Below are 10,229 nucleotides of genomic sequence, written 5' to 3'. Positions count from 1 at the left end.
AACCACTTCTGTAGTTAGTTTTAGGAAGATTCTAGCTTGCCCACTTTACTATTCTTTTGAACTAAGATTAAATTTAACCTCTCTTGGCTGATATTCTAAATAATATCCTTTTAATTCAGCAATGTTTAGCCTTATTTGTCTATTGCTAAATTTATTCTACAAAAAAAATTAAGCTGGGATTTGGATAGACACTGTTTAAATGAAACACTGCTGTGGTGTTTATAGTCAATGGGAAAGACAGATGCTAAAGAAATATATGAACATTAACTATATAAATGATATTTTATATGGCATGAGGTCCCTACTACATAATACAACCAGAGAAGGTTCAAATATTCCAATAACATTAGGGTCAACTTTAATCTTAAAAAACACTTCATAGATACAATAGTAATTTTAATACATGTTATAAGCATGGCCAGGAAAAAATGTACAACCCAATTTTGTTTTTATTTGCTCATTTTAATGAAAACACTAACTCCTATTTACTCACTCCTGTAAAAATCTAATTTTTTTTTAATCTATGATGAGTCCTGGCCAATACTAGCTAAATAACAGAACATATGACAGGGAATGTAATAAAAACATACAGATCTATTTTCTCTTAAGTTAAAAAAAGAAAAAAAGAGTCTTTGACTCAAATGGAACTTGTTTGGTGAATGAATAAGTCACCCTAACCCACTGATTGTAAGTCACAATTTAATTGAAAACCAGAAGGTAAAAATAATGACTAAACACATAATATCCTTCTTTCTTCATCTTTGCTTCTGGAAGGTGGGTCATGCCTGGACCATGAGTCACAGCCTCAGACCTTGCAAGTTTGTTCCAGGAGAGGGGAGTTTGAATATGCAGTGATACTGTTCTTCTGGGCTTCACTGCTGAAGAGGGCCAAAGTGGGCCGGTGGCTCATGCCTATCATCCTAGCTACATAGAAGGCTGAGATCTGAGGGTTGTAGTTGGAGGCCAGCCTGGGCAGGAAAGTCCATGAATCTCCTATCTTCAATTAACCAGCAAAAAATAAATAAATAAGAAAGAAAAGAAAAAGAAAAGCCAGAAGTGAAGATGTGGACTCAGGTGACAGAGCACCAGCCTTGAGCAAAAGAGCTAAGGAGGCCCTGAGTTCAAGCCCCAGATAGCAACACACATGTGCACTGCACACACACACATGGACAGTGTAGATAGCTGTCATTGCCCATAGGCTACAAAAAGTGAAAAAACAATGTAAAAAAAGAAATACTTCACACTGTACTGGCCTTCTTTGAGTTCATGTCTACAGCGCCACTTCTGGTTTTCTGGTGGTTAATTGGAGATAAGAGTCTCAAGGACAGGCTGAGAAGGTGGCTTAGTGGTAGAGCGCTTGCCTTGCATGCCTGAGGCCCTGGGTTCGATTCCTCAGCACCACATAAGCAAAAAGAAAAAAGCCGGAAGTGGCTCTGTGGCTCAAGTGGTAGAGCCTTGAGCTGAAGAGCTGAGGGACAGCACCCAGGCCCCACGACCGGACCCCCCCCCCCCAAAAAAAAAAAGAGTCTCAAGGACTTTCCTGCCCGGGCTGGCTTTGAACCACGATTCTCAGATCTCAGCCTCCTGAGTAGCTAGGATTATAGGTATGAGCCACCAGTGCCCGGCTTGTGTTGTTTCTTTTCTTTCTTTTTTTTTTTTTGGGGGGGGGGTGGGGGCGTTAGTCATGAGGCCTGAACTCTGGGCCTGGGTGCTGTCCCCAGCTCTTCAGCTCAAGGCTAGCGCCTACCACTTGAGCCACTTTCAGCTTTTTCTGCTTATATGGTGCTGAGGAATCGAACCTAGGGCCTCATGCATACAAGGTAAGCACTCTACCACTGGGCCACCTTCCCAACCCTGGGTATTTTCTTAACCAATCTGATCATGGAACTTTAACATCTCAATACTAAAAGGTAATAAGAGCAGGGTTCATAAAATGTACAAGTTATGCTTGATATTTTATCAGCCTGGAAATAAAATGAATAGAGCTTGAATTTTGAGCCAGAAGTAAGGTTTTCTTTTTCTTACTAAACTTGGACTGATTGTTATAGACTTTTACCAAATTGTCAGATTTAGAATTGCAATTTTTATTACCAAATGTTTTTGGGCATTGTTAAAAGAGCCTTGAGCTGGTACCTGTGGCTCACACATGTAATCCTAGCTACTCAGAAGGCTGAGATCCAGAGGATCAAGACTCGAAGTCAACCTGAGTGGAGAAGTTTAACAGATTCTATTTTCAATTAATTCAATTAATTAGCAAAAAGCAGGGCTGGTGGTATGGCTCAAGTTGTAGAGTACCTAACTAGCAAAGGCAAAGCCATGAGTTCAAACTCCAAACAACCAAAATAAAACAATCATAATAATATAGTATTGTATAAAGTTTTTCCATTTACATAGTTTATTTAACTTTTTTGCACTCTCTAAACTTCCTTTTTCCATATATTCCTTTTGGTTGTTTTTCTTTAGAAATAATGAACATTAGCATTGACAGCTTCTCACTCCAATTTTTTTCCACATCCAGAACAAAAGTTGTAAATGATAGCTTCTTAAAAAGCATATAAAAATAAAATTTATTTTCTTCTTCATTCTCCTAATAATGTTTAAAAGGATGGTAATAAATTTGCAGATAAATTCTTTCTTTACCCAGTTTTGTTAATTCAGGTGTTGCAGTGACACCTAGTGGACAGGTTTGTAGTTTCAGTGACAAATTGTTTACCTTCAAAGTCTGAAATTGGCTTGTTTTGAAGAATGAAATTTGTATGCTATTGCTGGTGATTCTATTTTTTTTTAATTGCTTGGTAAGCAAATGTGTGAACTTACATAGAATTCACCTAATGTATGTAAAAAATTGCACTCAAAGCTATGTGCCAGTGGCTCAAGCCTAGCTACTCAAGAGGCTGAGATCTGAGGATTGAGGTTCAAAGCCAGCCTGGGCAAGAAAGTCTCACTAGAAATATCAGAATTTGGAACTTTGAAAGGTGTAAGGGAGAAAAATTGGGCAATTTTCAAAGGGTAAAAACAGAATCAAGACATCCTTATAAAATCCAATCATGTAAGCATTTATTTAGTCATACAGCGTCTGTCAGCTAACATTAATCTATTATAGTCTTGCTGTAGTATAGACTAGATAAAATGAATCCGAACACTGTAACAGACCTGTGGCCTGAGTTTTATATAACCTATGATCTGAAAATGAATTTACATTTTTTTTCAATCATGGGGCTTGAACTCTGGGCCTGAGCACTGTCCCTCAGCTCTTCAGCTCAAGGAGAGCACTCTACCACTTGAGCTACAGTGCCACTTCCCATTTTCTGGTGGTTTATTGGAGATAAGAGTTTCATGGACTTACCTGCCTGGGCTGGCTCTGAACCGTGATCCTCAGATCTCAGCCTCCTGAGTAGCTAGGATTATAGGCGTGAGCCACTGGCGCCAGGCAGAATTTACATTTTTATGCTTGTAAGAAAAAGAAGGCAAAGACTATCTGGCAGAGCTGACACACTTGCCTGAAATGCTACCTGCTGACCTTCTACCACAGGAAAATATCTACTACAAATGAAGTTTGGGTCTAGAAAAGAAACAAACAATAAGTAAAAATACAATAACATAATTTCTGACCATGTACTATGAACTCAAAACTGGTTAAGCATACATATTCATTATCTTATTCAGTCTTCACAAAAAATTCCAATAGTGCTCACTTCGGCAGCACATATACTAAGAATCGGAATGATACAGGGAAGATTAGCATGGCCCCTGCGCAAAGGTGATACGCAAATTCATGAAGCGTTCCATATTTTTATAATTTGGGGAGGGGAAGGGAAATAACAAAATTCTTAAATAAGGATACAGGTTGACCCATTGTAACAATGAGATGTACGAGATACTATGTTGGGTTTGTTTTTTGTCAGTCGGGCTTGAACTCTGGGCCTGGGCACTGTCCCTCAGCTCTTCAGTTCAGGGCTAGTGCTATACAACTTGAGCCAGTGCCACTTCTGGCTTTTTCTGCTTACATGGTGCTGAGGAATTGAACCCAGGGCCTCATGCATGCAAGGCAAGCACTCTACCACTGAGCCACCCTCCCAGCCCAACACACTATGTTGAAAACAAACTTTACAGTTTTGGAGGGGGAGGGAGGGAGGAGTTGGGGAGGTGGGGTGGGAAGGGATAGTAAGGGAAAAACAAAAGAGGAGGTAACGATGCTTGATAGGAAATGTACTCATTACCCTGCTCATGTAACTGTAACCCCTCTGTACAGTATTTTTACAATAAAATATATATATGGAAGGAAGTGGCACTGTGGCTCAAGTGGTAGAGTGCTAGCCTTGAGCTGAAGAGCTGAGGAACACAGCCCAGGCCCAGAGTTCAGGCCCCACGACTGACATATATATATGGAAAAAGTTCCTATAACACAGTTATGATTACCATCAATTTACCAACAAAGAAGCTAAGACTAAAGAAGGCATTGTACTCAAGTCACATAAATAACCAAATCTGTGATTAAAATTCAGATTTGTGGCCCAGAGCAAGCATTGCCTACGCAGCTCAGATGTGCACACAAATAAACAAAGGTAGAACATGGTGGGATCCAGAAAATAGAAAAACACCACATACCGTGGAGAAACAGAGAGACTTTCAGGAAAGATCCATGCACAAGGTAGTGTGTGTGTGCGCATCACACACACACACACACACACACACACACACACACACACACACACACACACACATTATGCATGCACCACTACTGGGGCTTGAATGCAGAACCTTGAACTTCCCTTTGGTGCTTCATCTAAAATTGGCTATTACTTGAGCCACATCAACTTTTTTGCTTGTTATCTGTAAATGTTAAAAAAAATTCTAGCTGGGTGCTGGTGGCTCATGCCTGTAATCCTAGCTACTCATGAGGCTGAGATCTGAATATTGAGGTTCAAAATCAGCACGGGCAGTAAAGCTCTTGAGACTCTTATCTCTGATAAACCACCACAAAACCAGAAGTGGGGCTGTGGCTCAAGTGGTAGAGTGTTCTCCTTGAGCTGAAGAGCTAAGGGACAGCGCTCAGGCCCAGAGTTCAAGTCCCATGACCAACAAAATATTCTGGGCTGGGAAGGTAGCTCAGTGGTAGAGTGCTTGCCTTGCATGCATGAGGCCCTAGGTTCAATTCTTCAGCACCACATAAACAGAAAAATCCGGAAGTGGGTGCTGTGGCTCAAGTGGTAGAGCACTAGCCTTAAGCTGAAGAGCTGAGGGCCAAGGCCCAGAATTCAAGCTCCATGACTGAAAAAAAAAAATGCCTGGGCTGGCTTTGAACTATGATTCTCAGATCTCTTGAGTAGCTGGGATGACAGGCATGAGCCACCAGCACTCAGCTGCACAATCTCTGTACTTCAACACCCTAAAGAAAGCCCATCTTTTGGCAGGGCTTAAACACATGACCTTGCAGTTGCATCTCCCACTGGAGGCTCTCTTCTAGTAATAACATTTTTAAAATGCTACTCAACACTATCGCTTCATTTTTCCCCCCTTTCTATTTTTTATTATCTCTAAGTAGTAGTTGTACAAAGAGGTTTTTATTCAACATATCAACTTATGAGCACAATGCATCTTGATCGATGTCATCCCTTTCATCATTCTCCCCCAGCCCCATGCAATCATTCCATTTACTCTCACTTCTTAAACAGAATCTGGGTCTCATTGAAAGAGATAGGCCAAAAACTGTGGTACCTATATACAATGGAATAGATATTGGTATACTGTGGAGGGAAAGGAAAAAAAACAAATTGTTTAAATAGGGATACAGGTGGACCCATTGCAACAATGAGATGTACAAGACGTTATGTTGAAAAATGAACTTTACAACTATAGGGGGAGAAGGGGTGAGTGTGGGGGGAGATGGGAAGGGATGGGAAGAGGAAACAAAGGAGGAGGCAACAATGCTTGATAAGAAATGTATCATTACCTTTCCTATGTAACTGTAACCCCTCTGTATGGTATTTTCACAATAATAAAAAAATGTATTAAAAAAAAAAAAGAAAGGCTGGGCAACGGTGGCTCACGCCTGTAATACTAGCTACTCAGGAGGCTGAGATCTGAGGATCGCAGTTCAAAGCCAGGCAGGAAAGACTGTGAGACTCCTATCTCCAATAAACCACTAAGAAACTGGAAGTGGCGCTGTAGCTCAAGTGGTAGAGCGCTAGCCTTGAGCTGAAGAGTGCAGGGACAGCGCCCAAGCCCAGAGTTCAAGCCCCACGGCCAACAACAACAACAAAAAAGGACAAAATAAAGGTATTTGCAGGGAAATGGATGGAACTAGAGCAAATTATTTTGAACAAGGTAAGCCAAGAACAAAGAGACAAATGGCACATGGTCTCGTTGATACGTGGATGCTCAAGCCAAAATCCAAGAAAATATGACAAAGTAAACAGGACTCGAGAAACAAAGGACAGCCACTCATTTTGTCGTATCATTACTAAATGACTCCATGTTCTTGACCCTATATATGATAAATATATGCACACAATGGAGGGAAGCCAGGAGGAGGACACAGAATAAATAAATGGGAAACAGAAAAACATACAACAAAGGGGCCCATCAGCTCACTGGACATAGAAGAAAAAGAATTAAGCAAGCCCAAGTCAGCGATGGAAAGGGAAGAATGAGAGGGAAAGAGGGAACAGCCTACAATAAGCAGAAAGAAATGTAATCATCACCCAATGTGGAAGAAATAATTTCTATTGTCAAAGCTCATAGAATTCACAAACTTTATAGACCATGATAAGGACAAATTCCCTTGTGAAGGTTAAAATGTGTTTGTGACTTTAACTAAGTATCGTTATTCCACAATACTGTGAAATTTATGTAATCACCTAATCTCAATTTTTTAAAAAAAAAAGTGAGAGAAGGGATGGGTTAGGAGGGATGAGTGACAATGTTGTCAGATACCTTGTACTCATATACTGTTTTTGTAGTATGGGAACTTCTTTGTACAACTACTTAAAATAATAATAATAAAAGAGAGAGAGAGAGAGGTTGCCAGGCAATCTCATGGGTAAGGTTACCAAAGCCAAGTGGAAAATGGCTTTGTCATCCTGAGATTGTGAGTGCTTCAAATCAAGGCAAGAGAAGAAAATGGGGACGAAAGAGAAATCAAACACAAAGCCAGAAGTGGCTGTATGAAACATGGAGCTGGAAGAATAGAAAACCCAAATCACAGAGAAGAACCACCTCTGAGAGAAAATGGAATGTGGAGGGGGTGGAGCTGTTGAGTCAGACATTTGGGGCAGGAAGTCCTGGTAGTATAATGGCACCCTGCAGTTGAGACTGGCATGTCAGGAGAGAGAGAGTAGCTCCTTACGTGTATAGCAAGTTGGATACTCATAGCCTACTGGCTGGGAATGTGCCCTGGGTTGATAGATGGATGGGGACAATGGAACTAACGAATCTAAGCACACGCATGCTGATAGGATGACAAATAGTAAAAGTTCCCATCATCAAATAAGATGAATCAGGTAGGTGCTCACAGAGGGGAGCTTTGACTTGGATTTCGAAGCTCATATTCCTGGGCTTCTAAGTTATTATTGATTCTTTTGGCTAGTTTTCAAACTTGTGCTATGAACTCCTTTCTTCCCTCTTAGTCCCACATCCCTGGTCCCTCTATGCATGAATCATCACCAAGCCCACAAGGAAAGTTCCAGGAAAGGAAGCAGGTTGGGCTGGTAGGGGAGCTATGCTGAAACCTTCTTGTTATTTGCTGGACACCATTGATTTTACTGTGTGGATTTATAATGCAGCAGCTGCGTTTCAATTTCTCCTGTAAAACTAGCGGCGGAGAAAAATCCATCAATTAAAACAGACAAAAAGAGACCACAAAGCACTTTCCCAGTTACCCACAAGTTGACAGTCGATAGATTACAACCAAATCTTTAAGTGTTCTCTTGGTCGATTGTATTAGCTGTAGCATATTGTGGAGACCTAAAAGCAGGTGATGTGTTCGGCTCTACTCCAGAATTTAAAACTTGTGTAACAGAATGTAAACCTACCTAGAGTTTTATGTGAATTTCTGTTCCGCTTTGGGGGTTTGGTCTGTGTGCTGTCATTCTTCATTCACAAAGAATACATTTTTTTTTTCTCAATGCTAGTGTTTCCCACATAAACTTCCCCATGGCTGGCTGCGTCTACCCTATGTTATATACAGGCTGCCGTCATGTTCTCAGTACTTTCTGGCCTCGTACAGACTGAACTTGCTTCTCTCTCTTACCACCCATCCCGCTAGGATGGAGAGAGAGTTCAAGAGCCCATAAGCTGTGGGCGATAAAGAGACTTTGTGGAGAGAGAGAAGGATTTGGAGAGAAGAAGTGTAGAAAGAGTTGCTGAGAACCAATGAGTCAAAGTGTCAGATGCCAAGTTTGAGTCCTGATTTTGAACCAAAAAAAAAAAGGAAAAAGGAAAGAGTTCCTGGCAATGTGTGTTTGCATATATTTCACCCTTGTGGGTGAGAAGCTGCAAACAGAGGGGGAAGGATGTTGGCAGTGGCTTTGCAGCATGGCTGATGACAAGCACAAAGAGGACCTGCAGGGACCTGCCGCAGAAGATTGTCCTACTTCAAAATGTGATCAAGAAGCTGAGTGCTGGTAGCTCACGCCTGTAATCCTAGCTACTTAGGAGGTAGAGATCTGAGGGTCAAGGTTCCAAGCCAGCCCAGACAAACAAATCTGAGAGACTCTTATTTCCAATTAGAAAGCAAAAAGCTGGAAGTGTAAGTGTGGCTCAAACAGGAGAGCACCAGCCTTGAGCATAAAAGCTAAGCAAGAGCACAAACACCTGAGTTCAAGGTCAAGTATTCGTACAAAAACTAAACTTAAGAATACAAAGTGATATCAAGATACCAAGAAATATCTTTGCCAGTGTAGGGATTTCGGGGGCCCCTGGAAGAGATTAATGCTTTGAAAAAGAACACAAAAGGTTTTCATCCTGCTGGACCTAGGAGACCTGGTATCATTTTACTAAGATCAAGCTGTGTGGCCTACGTTTGCATCCCTTGGTACCTGTGAGTTTGTTCCCATTATGTTATTGTGAATTTTTTTAAAAAGGGAGGGGCCTGAAAGCATGTCTTCCCCTATAACCAGCAGGCCTATGATCTATCAGCGTATCTAGCTGCCTCCACAGCCATAGAAATCTGGTGCATCAGCTCTTCTAACACTAATTTTTTCCCTAGTCATGTTTACCATTGGACCACATCCATAGGGGTTAACACGAGACACGGAATAGCTGCATGTCATCAGAAACAAGGGGTTTGGAAAAGACAGCCCTCCCCTCTGCTGCCCCCAACAAAATTAACCATCACTGCTCTAAAAAGAAACTACCAACACCACCACAAATCCACATCTAAGGAACAGCCTAAGCAAACATCTGGAAAATAGTGTTCCATTAACAAACCATTAGATAAAAATGTTTGATGTTCTACCCACTGATGTTACACCCTGCAAAAGCAGTTAGAGTCTTATGAGGAAGCAGATCTTGGCAGTGGATGAACAGCAAGGCAGCCAGGTGTTTTTACTTGCTGCGTAACAAGCGCCAATATGCAGACTGTAATGCAGTCTGCCCAATGCCTGAAGAGCAAACCACACGATGTGAAAACAAGTGCCCAGATTGGGCAGCAGTAACCGGGCATCTGAGATGAAGTGAGAGCAATCTCTGCTTCTACTACAGCGGCCACTTCCAGGGCAACTTCCTAATGAAAGATTTCTTCTTGTTATATTTCCAGTTATTTGCTTTTACTCACAATTTATATTGTGGTCTGGAAAGAACTGTTTCTAAACAAGGGATTCTCTAAAGCATACCAGATGTTGGAAATGCCATAAGACTAGCCATAAAAAGAGGAAGGGGGGGGGGGTGTCAGCAAAGACTATATCTGTAACAGACAGAAAAAGAGCCCTCAGCGGAGTGGACATGAAGATGAAAACAATGGCTAAGTGTGCTAAAGATCATCATGAGAATTTTTGGAAGTACCCACCTCAGAGGGCCAGAAGATTATATTCATCTGCAATTGACACTTCGAAAGAGTAAGGCCAAAGATGAAAGACAAAGGGAAAGAAAGGAATGTTCAGCAGGCTCACGCCTGTAACCCTAGCTACTCAGGAGGCTGAGATCTGAGGGTTGTGCTTTGAAGCCAGCTAGAGCAAGAAAATCTGTGAAACTCTTATCTCCAATGAACCGCCGCCCCTCCCCCCCCAAAA

At 41.4% G+C, this 10,229-nt stretch overlaps 1 non-coding gene across 1 annotated transcript; it reads left to right on the top strand.

Moving 5' to 3' along the window:
* Positions 1–3,687: 3,687 nt before the first annotated feature.
* On the top strand, positions 3,688–3,795 carry LOC122127263. Its single transcript, XR_006151102.1, has one exon. It is a non-coding gene; the product is annotated as a U6 spliceosomal RNA (small nuclear RNA).
* Positions 3,796–10,229: the final 6,434 nt, after the last annotated feature.

Source organism: Dipodomys spectabilis, unplaced genomic scaffold (genome assembly GCF_019054845.1).
Source record: "Dipodomys spectabilis isolate Male_0828 unplaced genomic scaffold, ASM1905484v1 ptg000297l, whole genome shotgun sequence".
Lineage (NCBI taxonomy): Eukaryota > Metazoa > Chordata > Mammalia > Rodentia > Heteromyidae > Dipodomys > Dipodomys spectabilis.
This window is presented reverse-complemented; position numbering and strand designations above follow the sequence as displayed.